At 46.4% G+C, this 25,763-nt stretch overlaps 1 protein-coding gene across 3 annotated transcripts in view; it reads right to left on the minus strand.

Moving 5' to 3' along the window:
- Positions 1 to 1,632: 1,632 nt before the first annotated feature.
- Positions 1,633 to 25,763, minus strand: part of MFSD1 (major facilitator superfamily domain containing 1) — a 52,502-nt gene continuing 28,371 nt past the window's right edge. The window contains exons 20-27 of one of the 3 annotated variants that reach the window (XR_005107187.1): positions 25,415 to 25,549; positions 19,775 to 20,000; positions 16,483 to 16,671; positions 12,897 to 13,035; positions 11,156 to 12,145; positions 8,172 to 9,399; positions 2,157 to 2,338; positions 1,633 to 1,758 (exon numbers count right to left, since the gene is read on the minus strand). The gene's annotated coding sequence lies outside the window, so the exon portion shown is untranslated. Of the gene's footprint in view, positions 1,759 to 2,156; positions 2,339 to 8,171; positions 9,400 to 11,155; positions 12,146 to 12,896; positions 13,036 to 16,482; positions 16,672 to 19,774; positions 20,001 to 25,414; positions 25,550 to 25,763 lie in introns of those variants that run through there. The other 2 variants (XR_005107188.1, XR_005107186.1) reach the window with 2 other exon arrangements.

The raw sequence follows: 25,763 nt of genomic DNA on the forward strand, positions 1-25,763 counted from the left end.
TCCAGTATTTACAGTGGAGAGTCTGCCCTTTCTCTGCACAACCACCTCTTCTTTATAGAGTCCTGGATTTATTTCTTTTTATTATTATTTTCATTCTGAGAACTACTTTATCATTTCACCATCAGACCGAGCTGCTGTGCCTGTGTTGTCGAACAATCCCTCACAAAATTATATATGAAATCTTCTGTTGTAAGGGTCTGGATGAGAGCCACAGATAATGCCCCAGAGGCTCTCCAAAGTGACGCCCAGAAGACCAATGCCCTCTGACAGCTATGGCAATGCTTAATTGTTCTCAAAATTTACTGCGTGATTACTACCATAGACAACAGACTGAAGATTATACACCAAATCAGGGGCAACCTGTAGTTGCATGAGATATTAACAGACTTTAAATGGCAGACTATATTTAAAAATAGACACTTCATTCTGTAGAAAGAGACCGTTGGGGACTGGGTAGCATTAAAATGCTTGTGGATGCTTCCAAACAGGAATTGCCATGGATGATAATGTATAGAAGCAATGTTAAATAACAGGTTAATTCATGTATCAAAGAAAATTGTGATAGCTTGTGTATTACCTTTATATCTTTATTCATTAAGGAAACAAGTTCTCCTCCAGCACAAAGCAAGCGCTGTATTTATCGTTACTGACACTTCATCAATGCCAAGGTGAACTAGACCTCACTTTTGCAAATCTCCACAACTCTCATTAGCGAACGATAAAGATTCCGATACAAACTCAGAAGAGTCTAGGAAGAAATAAGATACGTGATGAACTGTGGTTTGAACAATAACTCTCTGGCTGACCGCTGACAGTTTGACTGTTGCGTGTTAAATAGGACTTTATAAACAGAAACGCAAAAGACCTGTAACGACAGCATGTATCACTAATAGATTGAGGTATCATCAAATTTGTTTAGATTCACATGATTTGCAAGCCAGCGGTGAAGATCAAAAGAGTTATGTTCATACTACAACATCCTGTCACATCATTTATTAACTTTTTCCCGTGAACAGAGGCGACCTGCCTCCAGTCTCCTTATTCTGTTCTTAGTGCCACTTACCATCTCCCAGAAAATTATCTGCTTTCCAGGCACGAAGACGCAAGGAACAAGAGCAAAACATGCAAATGGCCTCCTGCTGTCAGCTGAGGATGCTGGAACCGCACGCGCCAGCTGGGGCTCCCAGGCCAGCCTGAGCCAAGCCCAGCACCGAAACATTGGGTCGGAAACCCATTTTGATCCCAAAAAGTGAATTGATGCCCAGTTAAAAATACATATGCATGTGACAATATTTTTCCTCATCTTTAAATGATTGTAGTGCAGCCCTGGTCTTGCTGCCGCGCAGGAATTAAACCCAAAGGCGCGGGGGCAGGTGTGCGTGCCCTGTGAACACCGAGGTGTGCAGCACAGCTATGGCAGCGCCTCACCCCGAGCGCTGTCTCCCCTCCAGGACAGGGAGGTCTGGGGGTGGTCACCTGGGAGGGGCCCAAAGCCCCAACCACCCAGGGGCTGAGCACCACCTGGTCCATTCTGCCACAGCAGGGGAAATGCTGGTGAGGTCTGGGAAAACGTGCAATAAATTATTAAGCTGTACAGGTTTTTTGAGAAGGTGCAAGCTGGAGCTCCGAAAAGTGGGTGATACAGCTTTTTATTAGTCATCTTGTGCCTTATCCTCAGGAGAAGGGAACGGGTGTGGATTCAGCCATGACCTTCTGTCTGCACCAGCACTGCAGACAAGCAGCACTTCTGTTATAACACTAAAAAAAAAGATAAAATAAGCACCCAAAGTCATGATCTCAAATACCGCCATCATACCCAATCTACTGATCTGCCTTTGTCTTCTGAACAATGTGCATAATTTTTTTCCCAGGGAAATAAAAAGCTGCATATTCCTTTGATTTTCACCTCCAGAAGGAGTTCTGCGTAAGTCGCTTATCACCCTCCCACCCAGCCCAAAGCTCAACGCTCATCTTTGAAAGCACTTACAGCTTGGTGGGTGCTGTGGGAAAAAGGGGGAACAGAATCTCTGCTAGGGGGGAACACAATTTTCTAGGATGATATATATTTGTGTAATATATAGACATATACATACACATACATATACACACAAGGGCTTTGTCTCTATTTCTGTGTGTAGGTGTAAGTATATACATACACACACGTATACAGGACGCAGGGCATATCTCATCAACTTTCTCACTCGTTGCTGTTAGAAAATTGCTTAGTTATCCCTCCGTGCAGAGCTGTGAGACGGTGACGGCAGGAGGTTGGGTGCTCTGGTGCCATCTCCACTCCTCAGCATGCAGAAATACGAGTGCAGCTCACAGTGGTCCAGACCTACAGAGATGAAGATGTGCCATCAGCTGGGAGGACATGGCAAAGCCAAAGACTTCAAAGGCAGCAAGTTCTTACACTGCAGAGGGAAAAATGTCTACAGCGATCTAACTTCAAATGAGACCTTCCCAGAAAAAGATGATAAGCACTGGAAAATCTTTATATTGCCTCCAGCTGGGGGAAAAGCTGATGGCACCTTGGGAAGCATCTGTCCACCCAGGTAAAGCTCCAGTGACAGGATCAGAACTTCTCTGGGGAAAGGGGGAAGGCAAATGTTACAATGATGAAATGCTGTGCTCCTGCTCCACAAGAGATTCTAGAGGTTGTAAAACCCTCAAACGCTGAACTGACGATCTAGGAAATGAATAAAATTAGGAAATTGCCAAGCAGAGAAGCAGCAAAGAAACCACAATTTCCTTTTTGGAAAATTAGTAATAGACTTGGGACTGGCAAGTTTAATGTGCATTACATATTGACTGTTCAATGTGTAATATCCAAAAACGACTTTCAATCTCCCCTTTAATAAGAAATTATTCCCTTCTGAAGAGTTCCCCTGAGACTAGCAGCTCTTCACACACAAATCATGATATGATCGGAGCCTCCAGAGTAGCAATGCAACACTAGGTAGAGGAAAAGGAATAGCTCTGACACAGGGCAGTAGCCAAATGCACTTTTAACATACTTAGCCACCTACAATATCAGTGTCTCTCAAAGGCCCTTGGATTTTTTGGCCGATGTCACGGCAACATCTGAATAAAACAATTATTGGGAGGGAGTGTGTATGTTTTGGGCAGGGGAGAGTTGTAGGACAGTCCTGCTGAGCTCAGGGGGCAGCTCGGGCTGCCTGTCCTCAGGCACATGCACGTGGGCTATCCCACCGGACCATCTCCAAGTCCCTTGTAAATGAGGTTGTTAAACAACGCCACTAACTGGAACACCACTGTATTCTTTCCCACGAGCTGATCTTAGCTGTTTGGGGCTTGGAACATAAATTAAGACTTCAAAAGCTGCAGGCACGCTGATGGACGGTGCCTGGGCTAACCTGTATGACACTGAATTGACATTTTCACTAGCCTTGGTGATGGCGTGTTTATCCTTTCAGGCAAAACCCTCTCCTCCCTGTGGAGCAGCACGCTTGCCCTGTGACATGCTGGAGGGGCTCATAGGAGCCTCTTGCTAGTTTGGCTCCTGACTTGGAAGGGAAGGACAGCATCACTTGCCACCCCAGCGCATCTCTGGGTGCAACTACATCACACCTGCACAAGGGAAGTCCCACAGATCATCACCCACCTTTGTTTTTCAGTTGCTTTGTATGTGTTCTGAAAGTCCTTTACACACAGCCTTTATTTCAGATCAGGCTTGCGACCCTCCAGTCATAAGGAAAATCTTTAAGTCTTCCTGCCTGTCACACACCCCGTACAGTCACAGGGCTTTTACAATGTTTGGACAGCTAGTGTGAAACCGTTACTTTGCAAGCTTCTGAACAGCCATTTGTCTTACAAGGGAGTCAATGATAGATTTTGCCCACATGAAAACAAATGCTTAAACCTCCTTACAGTTATAAGTAACACTGAAGTCACTGGTAAAGGACAGAAACCCAATACTTTGAGACCACCTGAATTTACATAAACAGCCTTGCTGTCTTCTGATACCGCTGCTCCTCGTGTTAAGCAGGATTACTCCTCAATTGATTCACTGAAACCAGGCATTTCAAGTACCTCAAGGAGTAAAATAGCATGAGCGCGCATCGGTACACTAAAATCAACGGGATCAAAGCGCTTACTCAACATAAGCAAGCATGTCACTCTAGCCTTTCATTTAGCACATGCTACTCTCACGGGGCAGTTCCACTGCTTGAAAACATCGATGAGAGGTTTTCTCCCCCTGCATGCCTCTTCCTGAACTTTCCCTCCACCCCCACCCCCCCCACCCCCTTTTGTAACACTGTTTTTCAGCCTTCAAAACTACCCAATTCTATAATTTTGGGTACAAATGATAATTTAGTGGTTACATGTACTTTGATATGGCCTTCCGTAAGCTGATGCACCACGACGCGTGGTTTGCTCCCCTGCCACAGCGCAAGCAGCCAGGGCGTCCTGCACCAAATCCGCACACATGGCTGCAGAGATGATGGATTACCTTTCCCTAGGATAAAGAGTAGGTGGTCTTTGGACCAGCAAAAGGTCTAAATGACTTCTTCCAGCTACAGAACAGATGGATATTTTTTTCCCCTTTAATTAATTTACTTTTTCTTAAGTCTCTTTGTAATTCCCCCCACTGTTTTAAGTCAAGCATTCGTGTCAAGTTCTTTTGATCTTCCTCTTCAATTATAGTGAGCAATTACCCCCTCCACCAGGCTTCTCAGCCACCTAATCTTTCTTACCTCTTTTTTTTTTTTTCTTTCTGAATCTAACACTTCTAGCTTTTTTGGAAGCTCACTATTAAGATGGTGCCACATGTTTCCCAGGAATTCAGCAACAATATGTCACACCAAGGACTCCACAGACATTAGCCTTCCCTCTCATTTGACCTTCAATTAATTTTAGAGATGAGGTGCACCTATCATGACTTGGATCTCTCGCCTCTCAGGGGTCTTAAAGCCTCCGTCATCAAAAATGTGTTTGCTCCGATATCTGTATTTATAATTTTCCCTCCCAGCTGAAGAGTAGTCAATCTTGCCTCCCGAAGCGATTAGTGCCGCGCTGCAAAGCCTTCATTCTGAGCACCCCCTGCAGAGCCGAGGCATCTTTAGCCGACTGCTTGACACACAGCAAAACCACCCCTCCCCTTCCCCACGGCAGCTCAACAGCAGCTGACAGGGTGATGAAGCAGGAATCTAAAAGCGTGCATTTTTAATGGACATTAAAGCTTTCAGAGTCCTGGGGAGCCTCAAAAGGAAACTCATGTCCTTACTGGTGAAGGAGAAAATGCCAGGGAATGTTTGCACAGGGTTGGATCTCCTGAAACTGATGCCAAAATACGCGCACAACTCTTCCTAAAAGCATTACATCGACCAGCATGATAGCCCGTGTGACATTCGCAGCTCCATTGCACAGAGACACCCCTTCAAACACGTCTTTTTTACGGCCAACGGCAGGCAAACGGCGGCCTACAGCACACTGCCACGAGCGCTGACTGCAGCCGGGGCCAAGCGTGGCACTGCTTGGCGTGAAGAGCACGGCTGGCACGTCCCACCACGCCTGCCCCGCACACCCACCAGCCTCCCTCACGCGCAGCACCATGGCCTGGCTGAAGCCCATGCCCTGGAGGAACCACTGGTGTTTCCAGTGCCTTCCCAGGAGCCCGGCACAACCTGCGGGAGCCACAGCCGTGCCTCTCTGCAGGCCAGGCAGCTGCACCCTTCCTCACCGCCGGCTGCGACGAAGTGGGAACACGGCTGTGCGGGGCAGGGCCCGCCGTGCCAGCGCGGTGCAATGGCGGCAGCTCCCGCCGTGCCAGCGCGGTGCAATGGCGGCAGCTCCCGCCGTGCCAGCGCGGTGCAATGGCGGCAGGGCCCAGCTCCACACAGAGCCCACAGCTGGCTGCACGCTCCATAGCAAAGGGCACCCTCCGTCTTCTGGTGACAAAAAGCAAGTCTTTCATGAAGCATTAAAGCTGTGGTGGAAATTAAAACCACTACTTCCAAGCTTCTCCGTTCCCAGAAATTTCTTCTTTAATGGCAGGACATGTAATGGGACTTTTTAATGTAATTAATGACCTAATCTTTCTAACAAGAGATTTTGCGTACAGGTCAAGAATTACTGAGGGAAACAGAATAATATTTATTCAAAAACAGTACTGTTCATCCATCATTTCTTGTTTTCAACTACTAAATTAGTAACTATCTAAAAAAAAAATCAAAACATTCTGCCTCATTGCACACATCAAGTTCATCACTTTCACTATCCACAAAATTCTGGTTTATTTCTGCTGGAAAAAATAGTTGCAAGCATGTTAGCTTCTTCAGATTGCTATTATGCAGAAGAACAGTTACTACTGGGACTGTATTTAATACACTTGAATTGAGATGACTGGAAAAAACATTACTTACAGAAAAAAGTATGCAATATCTAAAAAGGGGATTTTTTAATTTAAATATTTAGTGTATGTGTGTACAGAAAAAAATGTATTCCACTGTTTTCTGTTCAGCCGTTTACTGCTGGGCTGATTTTTTCCCCTCCATTTTCACCGAACATGAAGACTAGCAAAGGCAAAGACACAGGATCAACCCCAAGAAAAGATCACTGCCAGGATGATCATGGCTAGCTCTCTGCCAGCGGTCACCGCTTTCCATTGGCACCTGCCTATGAGCTCTGATGGGCCAGAAGACGCGAAGGCATGATTCTGGTCTCTAACCCCACAGGGCACAACCACACCAACCACCGTGCCACAAAGCCTTTCACGCCAAGGGCATTGCTGCTCCTCTAGGCACACAATTCAGAAGGCAGCAGCTTTGACATTTCCCAAGCAAACATTTTTGATTCCAAATACCCAAGTTCTGGCATTGTGATCAGCAAAAAAAACATTTATGTTCTCCATCAGACAATAATTCTTCATTCAAAATAATAATTTGTTGAATTGTTTTAAGTACAGTTGCTGGATCCAGCAATGTAAGAACTAACAGTCACAGTCAATACCTCAGTTGATTTCAGAGAATCATAGAATCATTTAGGTTGGAAAAGACCCTTAAGATTGAGTCCAACCACAAACCTAACACTGCCAAGTCAACCACTAAGCCATGTCCCTGACTGTAAGAAGAATTTCTGCTGAACAGAACATGCGAGGGCAATAAAATGCATCTCATTCAAACACAGACTAGTTAATAATCCATTCTGTTTCTCTGTCCTATATCCCACTAGTAGTATTGTTTGCTGTATTCATCTGTTAATTCCTGGGGCTCGGCCACCCTGCTTCAGTGCCGGCCCCCCTCTCGTGGCTGCGAGCATCCTGCCCTGGGCAGAGGCAGCGCCATGGTGATGGCTTTCTGTAGCAGGGCTATATTTCTGCATGTCCCAGCAGCAGGAAAAACCGCCTTACACCAATTCTGCAATTCCTGAGCCAGTTCCCAGGGGTGCGAGGGTGAACAGGAGGCAGAGCTGGGGACCTGGTCGCTCACCAGAGGAGGAATTGCTGTAGTGACCTTCATCATTCCAGCTTTGCACTGAGAAGGGGGTTTATTTAATACTGTTTCTATATATTTCCTTCCCACCCCCCACCCCCCTTTTTTTTTTTAAACCTACAAACCGGGCAGTCAGCTGATCCAAGTGTTCCATACTCAAATAAAGATTTGATTTCACATTGCACAGATGTACTCCAATTGAGTCACTGCCAGATTTTAATGATAATCTCTCTTAAGAGCTATTTAGCAAGGTAGAGGCGAAGTCTCGTGCTGCAGCAGAAAGCAAACCAGATGCTCTGTTGGCCTTATTTTTCAATTACACAGTTCCAACCTTCACCTCTTACTTGATGTGCCCCTTCTGAAGCAGGCTGTGACAGCCCTGGGGTTAGCCAGAAAGCCATTTACAAACACCTGAGTGACCTCCATCATTTGCATCTTAAATAAACTAAAACCCTCCTGGTGCTGCTCCACATCCTAGCCATCGGAGGAGAGGCAGACCCTGCAGAAGCAGCTAAACAAACCAGGCGGTGGATACGCACGCACAGATGTATGTTCTGCGACACCCTACGGATGAAGTCTAGGTTTTCAGGGAAACCATGGAAGGAAAAATTAACTTTATCTAAAGCAAATCCATTTCTGCTGTAACGTCTCCTCTTGCCATCAGTCAACAGTCCCACAACTGCACCCTGAATTAGGTCCTTTCCTCGAGCTACTCACCTACTGCAGGAACAAGGCTCCCCAGGAGGAGATCAAGTTCAGATAAGGTTGTGTTTACCGTTTTTCTTGGCACACAAATATCTTCTGCTTCTTAGAACCTCATGCCGCCAAATTAATTTAATACTTACAAACCCTTGCAGTGAAATAACACAGCAAACACAGAAATTTACAGAAGATGTAAAAGGCAGCTATAATCAGAGATATCTCAGCAGTAACACCACATAATTTTTATGCCATCTTTCAATCACAGCTCCCCTTAATGCATCCTTGAAAAATAAGGATCACATCAGTCATGGCAGAGTTAATAGCCAGGTAGATTTATACTGGAACAAAGCCAGAGGCAACTTCACATATAAAACAGCAGTGTTTGGATTATTTTAAATACTATTACCCAGCTCAGTTGTGTTTTTAAACTGTATTAACCCCAGGAGATTCTGCAGTATCATGGACCCTTATAAGAAAAAAAAAAAAATAATATATATATATGTATGTCAGCGTTACCAAAAGCACTTAAAGGCATTCATTAAAATAAAGCTAGCATTTTCCATCTTGCATGTGCTTAGTTAACAGCAGTGAGCTAATCGATAGTTCTTGCCTGCAGGCAGGAGACAGGCAGGAGCTGGGGGCTGTGCCGGGCTGACAGGCAGTGTGGCACAGGCGATACCCACCAGTTTGGGGAGAGTTTATGTTATTGAGCCTCTTCTCCAACGGTTCTGAGCAGTGGAAGGGGAGCAGGTGGTAGAAGAAGGTGCCATTAAGTAAGCCCCTGTTACAAGTGACGGTCAGATTTACTGCTGCCGAGCGTGCACACCAAGCAAAAGAACAGTTTTTCCATCATAAACGTTTCTCACTGCACAAAACCGATGTTTGCTTCCCCGCATGTCAAAACGTCTCTTTATTAGGTTGTGGCTAATTAGGCCAGGCCAGTGGCTTGCACTGAAAGACGTCAGTGCCCTCTGCAGCCAGCAAAGCCAAGCACGGGGCTGGCTTGCGTGTGGCCGCCACACCGGCCGGGGGGAGAGCAGAAACCCACACGTCCCTCAGAAAGAAAGGGCAAGTAAATCAAACTTAGCTTGCAGGTGTATTCTGGTCAGGAGGGGAGGCCTCACGGGCTCCGCTGTGATCCCCGGCTCCAGGGTTTCGGTAGCTTCTTGCAGAATTCACCTTGCATGTTTCATGTCCCTGCCCCACATACTCATAACCAAGAGGTGTGGGTTGTAATCCAGTCCTAGAAAGTTAAAACTTGTTAGCCTAACTTTTTACCCAGTTTTCAAATCAACATGCACAAACAGAAGAATGTTATCCCCAGAAAAGCAACATTCGGCTGGCCCCTCACCGGCAGGGGTGGGGAAAATGGGGCGGTGGGTGCAGGAGCAGTGGGCTGGTACCACCCCTCCCACATCACAGGGACAAGCTGCAAAACCATCTCCCCAGCCAGCAGCAGACAGGACCCAGCAGCTCAGTAAACTGTCTCAGATATTCCGTTTGATGAGCTGCGTAGATGCGGTGCAGGTGGATCTGCAGGGGAGGAGATTTGCATACCAGCACATTCAGCTCGTTTGTTGCTCAGGAAAACTCAAAAACCAGCCCCTCACCTGAGCCTGACCCCCCGCAAGCTTGCAATCTACTTGCATGCTTTAGGGGGACATGATGGTGCCTGTTAATTCAAGGGCAAATTGTATCTGGATAGTCTTTTAACAGAGTTAAGTAGTAGAATTCAAGTCCCATAAGAAAAAAAAAAAAAAAAAATCAGTTGCAGAGAAATACACGTAGCAGCAGCCAAGGCAAAAATTTTGCTTACGAGCTCAGTTCTTTTACTGTAACTTCCTGGACTGAGATTTTAATACTTTGACATTTGAGATGAGAAGCTTAAATGAACAAAAAAAAGACAATTAGTCACAACATCTGTTCCCTTTTCCACTACAGTCTCCCTAAAAGCACCGATATGACGAGCCTGCATCCACTTCCAGTCTTTGCACCGGGGGAACCACACACACCGCGCTGCTGCTGCCAACAGGCGTGGCAGAGAAATTAACGACTTTCACTGATGCCTTCTCATTAAAAGCAGGTTATGCTCCAGGGCTCCCCACCCCCACGGTCAGCCCATCAGCTTCACCGCACACTATTGCCAGCTTGGCAGATGTGGGGTAGGCTATGTCCACCTTCAAACCATCGTTTGCAATGGTGGGGCAAGAAGAATCACTATTTTCCACTGCTCCTGTGGTCATAGTAACACGCACATCGACTCTGCTCTCCAAGGAGGGCAGGGAACAAGCAAGTCCATTATCCCATTGACAGCTAAGCAACAGAATTATCCACAGCCTGCCGAAGGTGCAATTACAGGACACTTGCCTCATACATGCAACTCAAGTACCTACTATACCACAAATTTCCTCTATAACCCAGGACCAATTAGTTAGCTGTGGTGTCCCAACTTGCCCTTCACCCTAGGAAGCAGGGAAGCATTTAATCACCTTTAATTTATCTTACATTGCCATGGTTTCCAGCCTGGGGTTGCATGCAGACCTAGCTGATCTGCTAGAGCAACGAAAAGAAAGGGTTAACGTCAGAGCAGGCTTTTGAAATATTCTCTCCAGCTTTGGGAAGTGTTACTGGAGATGCAGATTGAGTAGGGTTCAGCGCAACCTCGGCAGGCACATAAAAAGCCCACGGCTCTTGCAGATCTGAAGATCATTTGGCATAAAAACGTATGAAAAATTTTGTTCACAGTATTCATGAGTGGCTAAATGACTAAAATACTGGGGGGGGGGGGGGCGGAAATAAATTAAAGAAACCACCAGGAGCTGTAGGCAGCCCTATATTCTAGTGCAAGATCCAGGCCCAAACTGAGTACCTGCTCTCAGCTGGAAAGCAATCCGGCACCCAAGAGGAACCTGAACAAAATCTCTTGCTCATCTCAGACACTGACTTGCTTGCAAAAGTCTCTCAAGACCACTGGGGGATAAACTTAAGTGGCAACTCACCTGCTGAGTCAAAACGCATCAGGGGTTTTGGAAAAAAAATGTGTTGAGTCGAGAAGAATCCTTCTTCATGACTGTCCTCGATGGGAACCCATTGAAGGGGATTCATATTTCGTGACCTCTGGGGACATACCAGGTTGTCACAAATAATAAAAGCGATCAGCAGACGTGCAGAGGAACATTCCTCTGCACCTGGCTTTGCAGACCTCCAGCTCCATAGGTAAAGCCGTAAGTCTAAAACGTGCACATCAATACTGCTTTAATAAATGGTTTTCAGCTGCTCTGCACATGTCATTTCAAATCTGAAGTTCCCAAAAGCCTCAAGTACCTTCCTATTGAAATAAAGTGTGATGAGGACACTTCCACTTAACCAGCGATGTTTCCAGATGGAAGGTTAAAATTAGCATGCATTCACTGTATGTCACTGAAGCTACTAATATGAGCACAGTTGCAATGAATTTCAACCACCAGCATGGAAGGAACCCAACTATTTCATTCTCTCTAACGGTTTGTAAAATTTCTTCCAGCATTTTAGCTGCGTTGGGTATTTTCAGATTCAGTACATGGTTTCTGCGATAGCGTGACAGCTGTCATTTGTATGTTTGGGGTTCTTTTAGCTGGAGTGGGGTTTTATTGGAAGCCACAGATTCCTCTGCCCTCTCCACACACTCTGCTTCGGGGAACACAACCGTTACAAGACCAACGTGCAAAGGCGCCCCAGGTCCTTTCATGCACCGCCTCCTTCATTTCGCTTACAACAGGTTTATCTTGCTGAACAGAGTGAACTGCAAGTGTGTCGGAGCCATGAGAAACGCAGAGGCAGCAACTTATCTTCAGACTGATGAGCCTCCCAGACACCGGTGGGGTTTTGGGATGACGAATGAGATGTGGTCAGGAGCTCATTCCCACTCGGACAAAGATCAGTGTGCAGCCCATTTGTACTGTTCCCACTTCAAACAAATGATGGCTATACGCTCTTCCAAAAAAAGATCCCTACCAAATAAAACACACGTCACCTGCAATCCTAAAGTTGACAGCTACTACATTTATTATTCCCTTCTGATTTATATCCCTTTAAATCAATAGCCTGAAATTACGCCCTACCCACAGGCGCGCAGATCCTGTAAATTTCTGACTTTTAATACTTCTGTATTTCAGGACTGACAAACAGTAAGCCTTGTCAGGGAGGGTAATTAAAAAAAAAAATTATGCTCGGTGTCACTGGATGGTGCAGAAAAGTGCTTTCCTGGTGCCCCTGCCCACCTCCACGCCAGGCACGGGTCTCCACGGCAGGCCAGGCGGGATCTGGGACCCCCCTAAAGCCATGTCAGAGATGACGCTGAGCCGGACCACAGCCCCCACAGCCCCCCCCCACCCCCTGCTGCTGCCCCTGCACAAGACCCCCGGCTGGGTACCACCCTGTGCCCAGACCCACCCTCCCTCCCCATCCTCCTCTTCGCATTTAGGTCTGTTGTAGAATTTAATAGTACAGTACAAAGGTAATTTTGAAAAATCAACAGTATCTGTCCGGCTATTTAATTCTGATTACAAGGGAGCCAAGGGCTGCATGTGCACTGGATTTTTATTACATATAGAAAGACTTTGTATTCGGGTAAGGTGCCTTCTCCCTGAGTTATTACTCCGCAACTTCTCTCCTCGTGAAAGTCCTGACCTCTAGAAGTCAAACCCTGGGCAGAAGAGCTTTAGTCTTTATTACTGTGCTCCTTGTAGGGGAATGAATTACCTTGTGATACCTGAAGCAAGTAGGCTGTTTTAAGGTTTCTCCTTAAATCTGCTTCATTTTCTGTACCGTTTAAATGGACCGTCGTAATTGTTCCATATATATTTTCTTCAGGAATTTCATGCCAGTTGTTGGAGAGATGCTATGTGGAATAAAGATTGAATTTACCAAGCACTTTATAACATACTGATCCCACTGCCCAGCCCGGTACAACCACCCCCCCACGGGAGCAGTGCCTCCATCCCTGCCCTCAGTGAGGTAGAACCTTCTGAGAGAGGACGCTCGGCCAGCCCGGCACCTCCCTGCCCGACAGCCAGCACACGCCGCAGGGGAAAGCATGTCTGCTGCGGGTTTGGGGTGCTTTGGCTCTGGTTTGCTCTTCGGAAACTCACTAGTAAATCTGCTGCCCAACAGCATGCTCGCGTCAGGGCTCACAGGCAGGAGAACCCCCCTGCAAACTGATAGTAACATAGGGTCAATCCTGCCCCCTCTTGGAGTCACCAAAGCCGTTCCCATCACCAGGGCTGCCCTCGGGACCTGAGAGTTTTTTATTTCTTCTCTGTGATGCTGGAAATTTTTGGCCAGGTGCTGGCTGAGCAAGGGAGAGGTAAGAAGATATTGAAGCTCAGGCCCTGCTGCTCTTGTCCTGGGGACACAGAGAGCCCCGACACCCACCTGTAACCCCCAGGCGGAATTTCCTTAGGGGGAGTCTTGCTTTTTTCGCAGCAACAAGCATCAGTGGCCAGATGCAAAGCTTGGCTATCAGCCTGCACTTTGCCAAAAGCTGTGAAAGCTCAATGCACACGGTAACTGGGGCTTTCTTTAAATGCCATTTTTAATATTTAATCACCCTGGATGGCCTCAATATTTACAGCATAAGCCATTTCATTGGGAAGTTAAATATATAGCCCAGATACTTAAGGAAACTGATTCAGAGTCACATAAACGTAATTGCACTTAACGTGACCTGGGAGTGAAACTGCATGTGGTACATTTTGTCTGCAGGATGTTTAAACCCCATTTTGAACACATTATGGTAAGGGGATCTCTTCCAGCGTGCTGCCTGGGTAGATTTCACTAATGCTGAGTTGTGCAAGCAACCCAAAAAGTACCCAAAAGGGAACCAATGACAAGTAGGTATACTTTACTACATATATATACTTCATTATTTTGTATGTATAGGTAAATAGTGGAGCATTTGTAAATTGACACCTGTTTGCTGAAGCAGCCTATTAAAAATCTATTTCCCAAAAAACAAAACACGTGAAGGCAGGCAATAAAGAGGAGTAATATGAAACAGCGTTTTGTAACAGCAAAGATGCATGAATATTCTGACGGTAAGCAGTTATGAGTTGAGTGCTTTCCTATTATTTACCTATATATCTAACTATTGCAACCCAAACTGCGTACTCCTCACACAGATATTTGCTTTGACGGGAGCTGCTTCTGCCCTGCCTTCAGCACCCAGCCCCGTCCCATGCTTATACTCCTGACCTTGGTCACACCACCAAGCAACCTGCTCCAGGAGAAGAGGTTTTGCTTCAAGTGCCAAAACAAGCTTTACTGCTCTCTATGGAACAGTTTCTCTTCATAAGGAGCAGGCAAACACACACTTCTGTCTTTGATTAATCAAGAACTGAAGCAAAACGCCCATCTGTGCCAGCGCACGGTCTGCAGATGGGTTTGATAATGATTTGGGGCCCGTGTCCTCCAGTAGCATTTTTTTTTTGTACAGGACAGGAAAAATTCAAGCCAAAAGTAGTCCAGAGTGGCCCATTTTTTTCGCCTCTCTAAATTTCTACAAGGAATATCCCAGCTGACATTCTGGCCTTCTTCCTCAAACATTTGGGTTCCGCTTTCTCCCATAAATACCTCAAAAATGGCAGGCAAGCCGCTGGAAGAGTCCAGCTTTCACCTTCCACGTCACCATAAGTGAAACCACCACTTGCAGAAGTGTGTAGGAGGGGAGCAGAGATCCCAGCGCGCAGCCACCCTCCCCGCGCGCTTCGGGCTTGCACATCATGATGGATCAAGACAAGAGCGAGAAGAGCAACGGGGGCCCTTTTCCCAGGCATAATAAATGAAAGCACAGGGGTATTTTTTTTCTTCCAAGTTGACAACCCAATAACACAGCAACACAGCCACAAATCATCATGCCAAAGAGGGATTTCTAACCCCTGCCAAAGCTCTGCTCTGTTTGTGGAAGCTGTACGTATGACACCTCTCAGCATATACCCCTGACGGAAATTATTTATTTTTTTTCTGGATCAGAAGAAAAATACCATCAACATTTTTGACCCACTATTCTGCCATAGTTCAAGGAACATATTTAGCTTATTCCTCTCCATATCAAAGCAAAATAACTCAAGTAGAACAGCTGATTTCTATTTGCCAGGGGGGTAGGGAAGGAATTAAGGTTTGCAGAGGAGCTTCCCGCTGCAGCTCAGACATGCTGGGCTGGCTGCCCACACAGCAGGACTTCCCTGGAAAAATCACTGCAGGTGGATCCCCTGCTCTTAGGAGCTGCAACAGCAACTGTAAGGGCTTCCGAAACCGTCCCCAGCATTTCTGAGGGAGGCGGCAGCGCTGCACGGGGCGGGCAAGCACGCCCTATCACCTCTCACATCTCAGAGAGGTTCAGGCTGAAAAACAACGTGCTTGGTACCCAGCCAAGGGACGCTGCTCCAGGTGATTTACCATTACAGGGTTTTATTTAACGGGGATGTGGAAACCTGTCAAATGTTTTATCACCCGTGGCAGTTAGGGCATGATACATGCTGATATCAGCCGAAGATTATAACGCAATAGTATAAAGTCTTATTGGAAAGAGAATGGAGGCTGGAAATCTTGGCTCGCGATCACTCCTACCTTTGTAATGAGTTTCTGGACCAGTAGGGGTGAAATTGCATGCCAAAACCCACGTATAATTTATCCCTTGTTTAAACACATACTGGCAACCCAATTATTATTTTCAGAATCACAAAGTTTAACTCACCAATGTACTATTGCACAAGAGCTTTCTCTCATTTCATGTAAGGCAGTGGAGCCCACTTTAACGAGCAGGGAAACCCCCAGGCAAGCCCCCCGCTGGGTGAGGGGCAACAGGCATGCAGCTGCAGCACTGGGACCAGTCGCCTGATCCCGGATCCCGCTCCTCCCCGGGACAAGGATGCTCCTGGTCACCCTGTGCCACACTGGGTGCAAGACCATAGTTTGTGCTCCTTATGCTTTTGCACCTGAAGGTAACAGAGCTCAGCAATCGCTGCCATCAAAATCACAGTCATATCCCCCTCAAAATGCACAGATCTGCTTGGGGAACTAATTTCCTTAGCCTTCTTGAAAGAAAGGGGGAAAATCAGTTTACCTGCAAAGCCACCCATCTAAACAGACAAATGCTTATTGAACAGAAGATTAATTAATGAGAATGACAAGGGAGCCGAAGAGCAGAGACCTTCTGCAGGGAGCAAACCCCCAGGGCGGCACAACCCAAGCCCAATACTCTCTACACAACACCCTGAAATAACTTTACTCTTCCATTTCTCAATTGCCTGTGCATAAAACAGGGCTTGGGTTTGAGCCATTTAATTACCAGCTGTTTGAAGCAAGGACTATCTTTCGTCTTGCTTGCAGCGGTCAGCACAAGGGATCAAGAGCAGCGTGGTGTACAGAGCGGCTGCAGAACGCGCTCCCCCTCTCCATGAGCATCACTGGGTCTTGCACACATCCACAGGAGAAACTGCAATCATCTGGAAGCCGAAAGTACAACCTCCTCCGGCCTCTGCAAGCGGTAATAGATGAGAGGTGGACAAAAGTAAGAAAAATATTAGCCAGCCCTGGTATTTCAGCGCAGGATAAAAATACAAGGCACACTATTTTCCCCGCAATGTTACTATGGTGATTTTACTAAGGACAAAATAGCACGATGTTTAGTAGAGCTGTGGTTATGAACCAAAGCTCACAAGCAAGATACTAATCTGCACATTAAACAATACCAGGGTTGGTGAATAATAATCAGAAGGCAATTACACAACAGATAGACTATCAGAACTCACCCCGCTAAGTGTGAAGGTCAAACGCATTACATTAACTAGGGATCTGCTCGCTGAAACCTGCAACTTGGTATACAAAATCATTACTTCTAGCAGTATTAATAATGAAAAGGATTGCCAGCACTACTTCATTTACTTAGACCAACATGACATGCCTGGCATAAATATTGCACTAAATCACATGCAAATTGCCTGTATGCAGTAGATCGAACCATATGAAACTACTGCGCTGTAGAAAATACAGAGATAGATACAGATATATATACATCAAGTATACTTTCCACACTTTATAAAGATGTGGTGAATTTTGCTAACTGTTTAGCTCCACATTACTGAGAGTTTATGATCCAGGCATACACATTTTGCCAGTTATTGCTATATTGCAAATCGCTCTTCCAAGTAAAAGGCATTCATTGCATGCGAAGACGTTGTGACTGCTGAGCTTTTGCAATGGTTTCCCTTTTGGGCTGTATATGAGTCTTATTTTTGTGCTAGAATCTTCTTTGCTTGCTTTCTGCCGAAGCATAAATATCACTACAATACTCTCGGACACACTCGCGGGTGTCACTAATTCGTTTCTCCCTAGGAGCAGTGCACTCGCACACAGACAGGGCTGGAGCCCAGGCTGCGCACCAGCCCAAAGCACTTCATGTGTATTTGAAAATGCAAAGAAAGAAAAAAGAAACTAAGCTCCCAAAGCTCTGGCAAAGCAAGGGTTTACTTTGCTGAGCTGGGATGATCTGCTTCTTATGCTTGAACTCGGACCTTTGGTTCATAAACTGCTCTTTTCCCACCTTACAAATTCTGGTGGCTGCTTGAAATTGAGGCATGAAAACCTCTGTGAACAACAGATCATCATGGGAGGAGCACGAAGCGGTCTGTGCTCGCTCACAAAAGGGACTGCGAAGGCAGGGAAGAGAAAGGTGCTGCTGACTTTTTCTGATGGAAACCCATCCAATTTGCATACGATCATCTGAGAAGTACCCTGAGGTGGAGAGCAGCTACTCGGTAGAAGGGGAAATCACACTGGGTGTTAATAGAGGAGCCCAGACAAAGAGAAACCGCGAGACATTCTGTGGGAATTACAGCCTACAATGCAACCCATTATTTTCTTGTCTAACAGAAGCAACTGCTCTGATACCTAAAGGAATTTATTTCCCCACACTTCTGCCCTCCCCTCATCTTTCCTCCTCATGTGTTTCTCCTGGGGCATGCAGGCTCATGCTGCCCAGGCTCAGAGCAAGGAGCTTCCTCATCCCAGGGAGGCAACACTAGCTGCAGGATAAATTCTTCCAGGGCAAAAATATATGTAATTTCATTACTTAAGCGACAGAAGCCTAGTTACTGTTTACACCGGGACTGCTATTAAAGCAATTATTCGGGATCAATGCAATACGACAGCAGGATTTAAATCCTGCCTAGCAGCAAGGCAAAGGAACAGCTTCTCCAGACAGGTCAAACTCGTACACTTTGTTCCCTTTGCAGCAAAGACCAAAGCACAATCTCTTTGAAATCCTTGGCAATGGATCTACATAAAAACACTTTTAAAATTCCCCAGTTAGACCATACTGCTGCTGCTAACTCCTTGCCGGTGCCATACCACAGGTTACACGCAGCTTTCAGGGTGATGCCCTGTAAATGCCGGGTTCACTCGCTGCAGGCTGTGCTCAGCAGCCTCCCCTGGGGAACAGCCCCGGCGCCCAGCCCGGCGCAGGGCAGCAGGCATGGCTCGGCCACAGCCGCCCGCTCCAGCGGGGGCCGAAACCAGCAGGCAGCGATCGCTCGCACCACTACGCACCAGGGTGAAAAAACCTGCCCAGGAGAGACTTCTGTCCCCGTGACATCAAGCCATGTCCCTCTGCTGTAAAAAGTGGCTGGTGGTCTCCACATCAGCATGGAGGACAACAACAGATATATACATATTTCTAATGGGAATTGTCAGATTTAAGGCATTTCCAGAAAACCCTGGACAACACCAAGCTACATTATAATTATGCTTAAAATTCACTGTATTTTGTACATGCTTCGGCTGGTTTGCCTCCTGTCCTCAAGCAGTGCAGATGCTGTGACATCCACATGAGCTGCTGCAACTCAGTCCTCGCTCCAGCACTCCCCACCTTAAGAAAAACCCCGATGCCATACATTTAACTAATGCTTTCAGCTGCAACAAAGCATCCACTAAAGACACTTGTAAAGCTATAAGCTTTCAGTCTGACAAATCCCCTTTTTGTGCACTCTCCCTGCTTCTTCCTTGTTTTTATATCGCTGGCTATCACCAATGCGATCGATCGCGCTTTGCTTTTGGGAGCACACAGTTGCTGTGGAGCTGCTGCAAGGGTGCAAGGTTCAGCGTTACCGCAGCCTCCTGTGCCACAGGGTCTTCAAAATATGCACAAAACATTGCAGCCAGAGCAACGGGAACGAACCTGCTGGGAACCAGCAGCCAGCTGGCAATTCCACTGCCACGGGCATTCTGGATATGAAAGCACATCTGGGTTCACCAAGGCAAGACTGCGGTGGTATCAGCTATCAGTTAAGTACCCAGGGGGAGCGCCCACCCTGTAAGCCACCGCCTGCTCTCCCCCCGGAACCTGTCCCTCCGATTCCCAGTGCAGGGGCTGGGAAACCTTCCCCTGGGGAGGGGTGTGCAGAGACAGCACGCGCCGGGCTTGCTCCAAAGCTCAGCGAACCTTTGTCTCTGCCTGGACTCCACAGATGTTCATACTGACGTGGGCTTTTCTCCCCTCCTTTCCCAACAAATACAGTATCTGCCGGTTGGAGAAACATATTAAATGAAATGGAAAAAAAGTCAGGATTGGCAAAAATGCGTACCTGTCAATGCTAGAGTTTGTCCTTAGGGTGATGAATGGTAAACGACACCACTGCACGCTCTACGCAGAAGGGAAACCGGGCCATAGATCATCTGCTCCTTTTGTCATCTTTTTATGTGGTGCTTTCACTCAGCAAGCCCGTTTGTGTACCAAAAGGGCATATTCCCAGGCTCTTCACAACCCCTGCAAAAGGAACTAACCCAAAGAATCTGCAATCTCAGTAAGACCTGTCAGGAAATTCAGAAAATAACCATAAGTAGAAATACACAAACTCACCAGATGCATACAAATATTAAAGCAACCTCCATATTTTCAAATTCTTCAAAATATCTGTTATTCTCATACTAAGTCTAATCCCCGGCCTGCTGATGATACCAGGGAGTTCTCACTTTATGCCAAAATTGTGGGTCTCACATTTCCATTTGAAAATTCTTTTCTCATGTAAAGGGTTTCTGAAAACTTTTTTTAAGTATATTCCAAAAAGATGCACACACAGGTCCAGTTCACAAACCAGAGCAAACATTGCTGTATTTGCCCATCATCCCTAACATTCAAGGCAGCATGGAAAGCTGATTACTAATGCTTCTCAAATATTGCTGCAAGTAGGGAAGATACTTCTTTGGTATTTAAGCTGTAGGTGAAAGCAAGACAGACATCTGCTAATTGCTGCTTTCTGGGGAAATGGGAACTATCTAGATTTGGGGGCTGATGGGTTTTTTTAATTAGCTCGTAACACTTCTTACATGCAGTAGATCGTGAAGACCTTTCTACTTACCCAAGAGTGAAAACAGAGGCAGAGGAAAAACATAAATATTTCTGTGCAATTCACAGCCAGCGTGTTGTTACCCTGTACAAGAAAACTCACCCACCCCTCGCACACATAGTGTCACCCCATCTCCCTGCGGGGCTGGACAGTCACGTAATTACGGGTATCAGACGGAACCAGCGGGAGGTTTAGGTTGGATATCAGGAAAAATTCCTTCGCTGGAAGGGTGGCCAAGCATCGGAACAGGCTGCCCAGGGATGCGGTGGAGTCATCGCTCCTGGACATGTTTAAAAAACGCACAGCTGCCATGCCTAGGACACGGTTCAGTGGTGGGCTGGGCAGTGCTGCATTAATGATTGGACTTGATGATCTTAAAGGTCTTTTTCCAACCTAAAGAATTCTGGGATTCTATGGTTCTGGACTCCCAGGTCACAGAAAATTCTGCAGCGGAACAAACCCCAGGGAGACATCCCCCCGGGCTCTTCAACAGTCCCCTTCCCACGCGCCCTCCCAGACGCCCTTTACCTTCACACTCTAGACCATGAGCCCGACGTACACCTGAAGCAAGCCCCAGCCCGGCTCAGGGAGACACAAGGATGCGTATCTCCTTTCCTCCTCCCCTTCCCCCCTATCTTTAAACCCCAAAGACACCAGCAGCCTCCAGACACTTTTGAGCACCGTATCTGCAGATCTCAGCCACGGTACAATGGCAGCGAATCGCTTCCATGTTAAAAGATCAAGGCAGCTTTTAAAACGGAGGCCAAAGCCTGCCGCAGATGCCATCGTAAGCTTTTTTCTAGGCTACATTTTATTTTATGATACGTTTTAAAACGTCCTTGTCATGTTTTACAGCCGGCGACCTTCATTTAACTCTGCCAGGCTTTAGGATTTAAACCAAGATGCAAAACACCATCCCTGCCTCGCCGGGAGCACACCAGCCCAGCATCACCCAGCGACTGCCCGCAGCAGCATCACTCCTGCCATCCCCAGCATCCCCCGCCTCGGCCCCAGTGCATCTCCAAACACCCCAGTTATCCCTCCCAGCTCATTTTACACTCTGGCACGCAGCGTACGCTCACTGAAAACAAGATCCTGGTGCCCACTTGTACAGGCAATGCGTACAGGCAAAATATATTTGCCCAAGCCAGGCTCAGGAAAAGGCAGCAGAAGAAATTTCCACGTAGGAGCTCCCGGTGCAGCCTACTGCTAAGCAAAGCATTTTGCTGAAGACAGACGTGGCCTTAGGAGAACGGCGATAATGGGAGGGAACGAAGGATGTCATCCAAACACAACAGCAATGCAGTGAGGTGGAAGGATGAAGGATAGAGCTCTCCTACAGCAGATGGTGCAGATGTTCCCTCTCATCCATCTTCCATATGTTCCCACTCAAAACGGAGCAGGTCTTCAGCTCTGCTCCGGTTAAAATCCCCTCTCTCTGCACACACCATGCATCACCTAACCAGCACCATCGCCTGGGACAGCATCGTACCCTACCCAGTTCGACAGCACGGCCCAAGGGGTCATTTTGCCACGCAAGAAAGTTTTTCTGCAGTATTTATCTCTGCAGAAATCAGGAGGCGAGGCTCCCAATTCCCAGCTCCATGGATCTGCACGCAGGCAGGACGGAGGACACACCGTGGCACGGGGGGACACCGGCTTCCAGCACCAGACAGCTCTCTGATGGCCAAGCATCACCTGTGGTTTCCTTCTTTCTCACAGGGACACTAGATAATTCCTGGCCCATCCCACCCAGCAGTAAGCCAGCCAGCCAAGGCTGCCAGGAAACAAGGGATACAAAATCGAATACGAACCACAACAGCACAGCCCCCGTTTTAAAGCCGGCTTCTCATCGCCAGGCAGCCAGTGACGGAGTCGAGCGGCAGTGTAATCCGACTTTAATTGATGATGAGAATATTCATCTAGGCTCTGTCCAATTTCGTATACTTAATATCTTGTGCCTTCTCCACATGGATCGATTTTTGCATTGGGTTTATGAGGATTAATTAATATTCATTCAGAAATAAGCAGAATAAGATTCCCAATGCATGAAGATGTTTATTATTTATTCATATTTAAGGCTTGTTAGATTAATCTCTTTTAAATTACCACATGCCACCAGGCACAATTATTATAATTTATTAGGATAATTTCGCTGGTTTATTTCCCTCTGATGCAACCTTGCAGAAGGTGTACGCTGCTTCTCGAATGCTCCCACAACGCAGCTTGTGCTGCTGCTAACGGAGCTGCAGCCCAGAGACAAGCATCCCCGCCTCTGAAGGGGCCAACCTCCACGCTAGGCATGTAGCCCACCCTAATTTATTTTTTAAGCAGCTACCCCGAGGTACAGAAACCCTTTCATCTCAGCTGAGCGTGGGGCGGGAGGTGCGCTCATTTGCGGCGAGACACTGGAAAAAAAAAATCTACTGGTGACTTGTTCCTAAACGTGCCAGATGGCGAATGGCAATAGCCGGCTCAGGTGGCTGAACGGTTAATACCCCAGTTAAACACCACAAAATCGTGGGCACTGCTGGGACCTGCCTTTGGCCACCAAAGAAACCCCTGAACATCCTCCTGCCTCTGTTCCTTGGGTGGAAACGGCTCCCTCTGAGACCTCTGAGTTGTACTTACAGCCAGGGGAACCTGGAAATAAAGTCTTCAGCTTCATGCTGTGCAAAAGACTTCACCTCATTTCTTTCAAAAACCCTATATATTTGCTTAAAAGCTGCAGTTACCATTATTACATTTAATTGATACCCTCAGGGGCTCAAAATGAGAGAGGCTTTTATGAAATTTAATTATTTTCCACCAGGGCTTGCAAGGTAAAGGTGCAATTACAGCAGCAAGGGCTGCTACTCGCAGCAAGGGAGGGCCAGCAGCCCCTCGGCCGTGCAGATTCTGCTACCCACCGGGCTTTGCTTCCACCGCAGCGCTCGCAGGTTGCCTTTGCTTATTTTAGCCTTTAAAAGTAATAATTAAAAAAAAAGAAAACAACAAAAAAACACCCCAAAAAAACCCCCCAAACCAAGCAACCACAATTTGACTCAAGAACAGACCAGATCGCTCCATGTATGAACCAGTCACAACTACAGCAAGCACCAGCTCGTTCAGCTCGCCCAAGCGGGGCTCCCCCGCGCCCCAGGTGGGCTTTGGGCAAGTCCTTCGCACACCAGTAAAATGAAGGAAATAACACCTGCACGGCTGGCTGCAAAATCAATCTGTTGATACTTGTACATCACTTTAAATAATATTTTCTCACCTTTGAAAAAGCCCCTCGTTTATCCCGACACCCAGGGATGAGCGTCGATGTGCTGATGCAGGAGAAATGGAAGCAGAGAGTCGGCTTTGAAACTCCCCCCAGCTGAGCGGCTGCAATACCCACGGAACGCCTAATGATTTCTTCCCCCCAAAAAATGACTGTACAGTGCAAACTCTTTTGAACCGAGCTGCTTAATCAGAATCTCCTGAGAGTAAATGCAGCCACAAGGCAAAAAAGACCAACTTTTTTAATACAAAAGGAAAAAGGACCTCCTTTGAGTAAAACAAATGATTTTTTAACAAAGGAAGTCCTGGGGACAGGAAGATAATGTCATGCTTTTGATGCTACAATACTGTACTGGAGATTAATGCTTTCACGGTTAAGATTTTACCCCAATTATAAGTCTCCCATAACAAGTAACAAAATATGATTTAGTCTTCTCTAATGGCAGACTAAATTTTAGCTGTTCTTCAACTGCCAGCTTTCAGATACAGAGCTTAAGAGCAATCTAACAAAATTATTTCAGTATTCCTTTCATCAAATGTCTATTGTTTGGATATTGAGGTTTTGATATTCAGGGCATGCCCTGTCAGCTATACACAAATAGCATTACGGTGTTTTCATTTTTCTCCCATTTGGGGAAATCTCCATTTCCTCCACTTTGATGAGCAGGGGGGGGAAATGCTGGTGTAACCAGAGCCAGTCTCCCAGCAGGGAAGAAGCTGACCATGAAACTTTGATCTGACTGATACTACACTAAACGCCGTAGTTTCTTCCACAACACTCGGGAATGAAAACATTTGATTTCCATGACCAACCAGGTGATGGTTCCCCCTTGCAGCATGCTGGGGAGGCAGACCAAGGGAGAGCCCAAGAGCATCTGCATTGGCTGCAAAACGACCAAAAACCAGAAGCAGCAAAAAAATTACACCGGTGTAGAGCCAGAGGATGGCATCCCTCGTGCTCCTTAAGTCCTCAGACTTTGCTTGGGCATCAAAACCTCCACGTTTAACTCATGCTTTTTTTCCCTCTGGGACATTTCACCAAGCACATACAAAACATATCCAATATTTCTGACGCCCAGTAAGCTGTTATTTTAAACACAGTTTCAATAAACTACAAAAGTTGATACTGTTAGAGGCTCGAAAATATACGACCTCATTAAAAAACGCTGGCACTCAGAAAGATCTCTGGTGGCCAATCACAGCTTGGGGAGGGCTGTAATTTATAACTTTGATCCCCACAGCTAAACCATTTAATCTGATAATAAACATCAATCACTGATTTTTATTGCACCATTTTGCAGCCCGAGCAGAAAACCTTGCTCTCGCGGACAAATTAGGCACCCCAAAGTGACTCTTGCAAATAAATACCGACTTTAATATTCAGCAATATAATTCCATGGGATCGATTTTTTATTTAAGCACTGCTGGAGCCAGGAAAAAGTTTGTAATTACAGAAATATCTACAAAGGCAACTCTGTGCAGTGTAACAGCTCTGGCGAGCAGGAGCCTGCCTCTCTTGCAGCTCAGTGACAACACGTACCTTTACATCTGGTAACAGTTGTCACCAGAAAGTTAAGTGTGTCCAGATATCCTGAGTGACAGTCCATAACTCACCATTAAAAATGATGCGAGATCCCATTACGTTCCCACGCAGCCTCTCTTGTTGGCTGAAGGTTCTAATCCACCATCTACCACTCAATAGCAGGGGAAATGGAACAGTCAGGCATAATACATCGTGCAAGTGGATAACTGCCAGGAAAAATAAATCAGATGGAGCCTGTTAATATATAATGATGCCAAACTACCATTAATTCAGATAGTCTTTGCAATCCAGGGAGCTATTTAAGAAGTAACTGAAATAATGATTTTCCTTTGGACACATTGGACACCAGCGTCGCTTCATGCTGGCTTTTTGTACTCAGTAGAACGAGGCAGTTCATCAGTATGCTTTCTGATATGTTCT

The sequence above is a fragment of the Falco rusticolus genome, chromosome 13, assembly GCF_015220075.1.
Source record: "Falco rusticolus isolate bFalRus1 chromosome 13, bFalRus1.pri, whole genome shotgun sequence".
Taxonomy (NCBI): domain Eukaryota; kingdom Metazoa; phylum Chordata; class Aves; order Falconiformes; family Falconidae; genus Falco; species Falco rusticolus.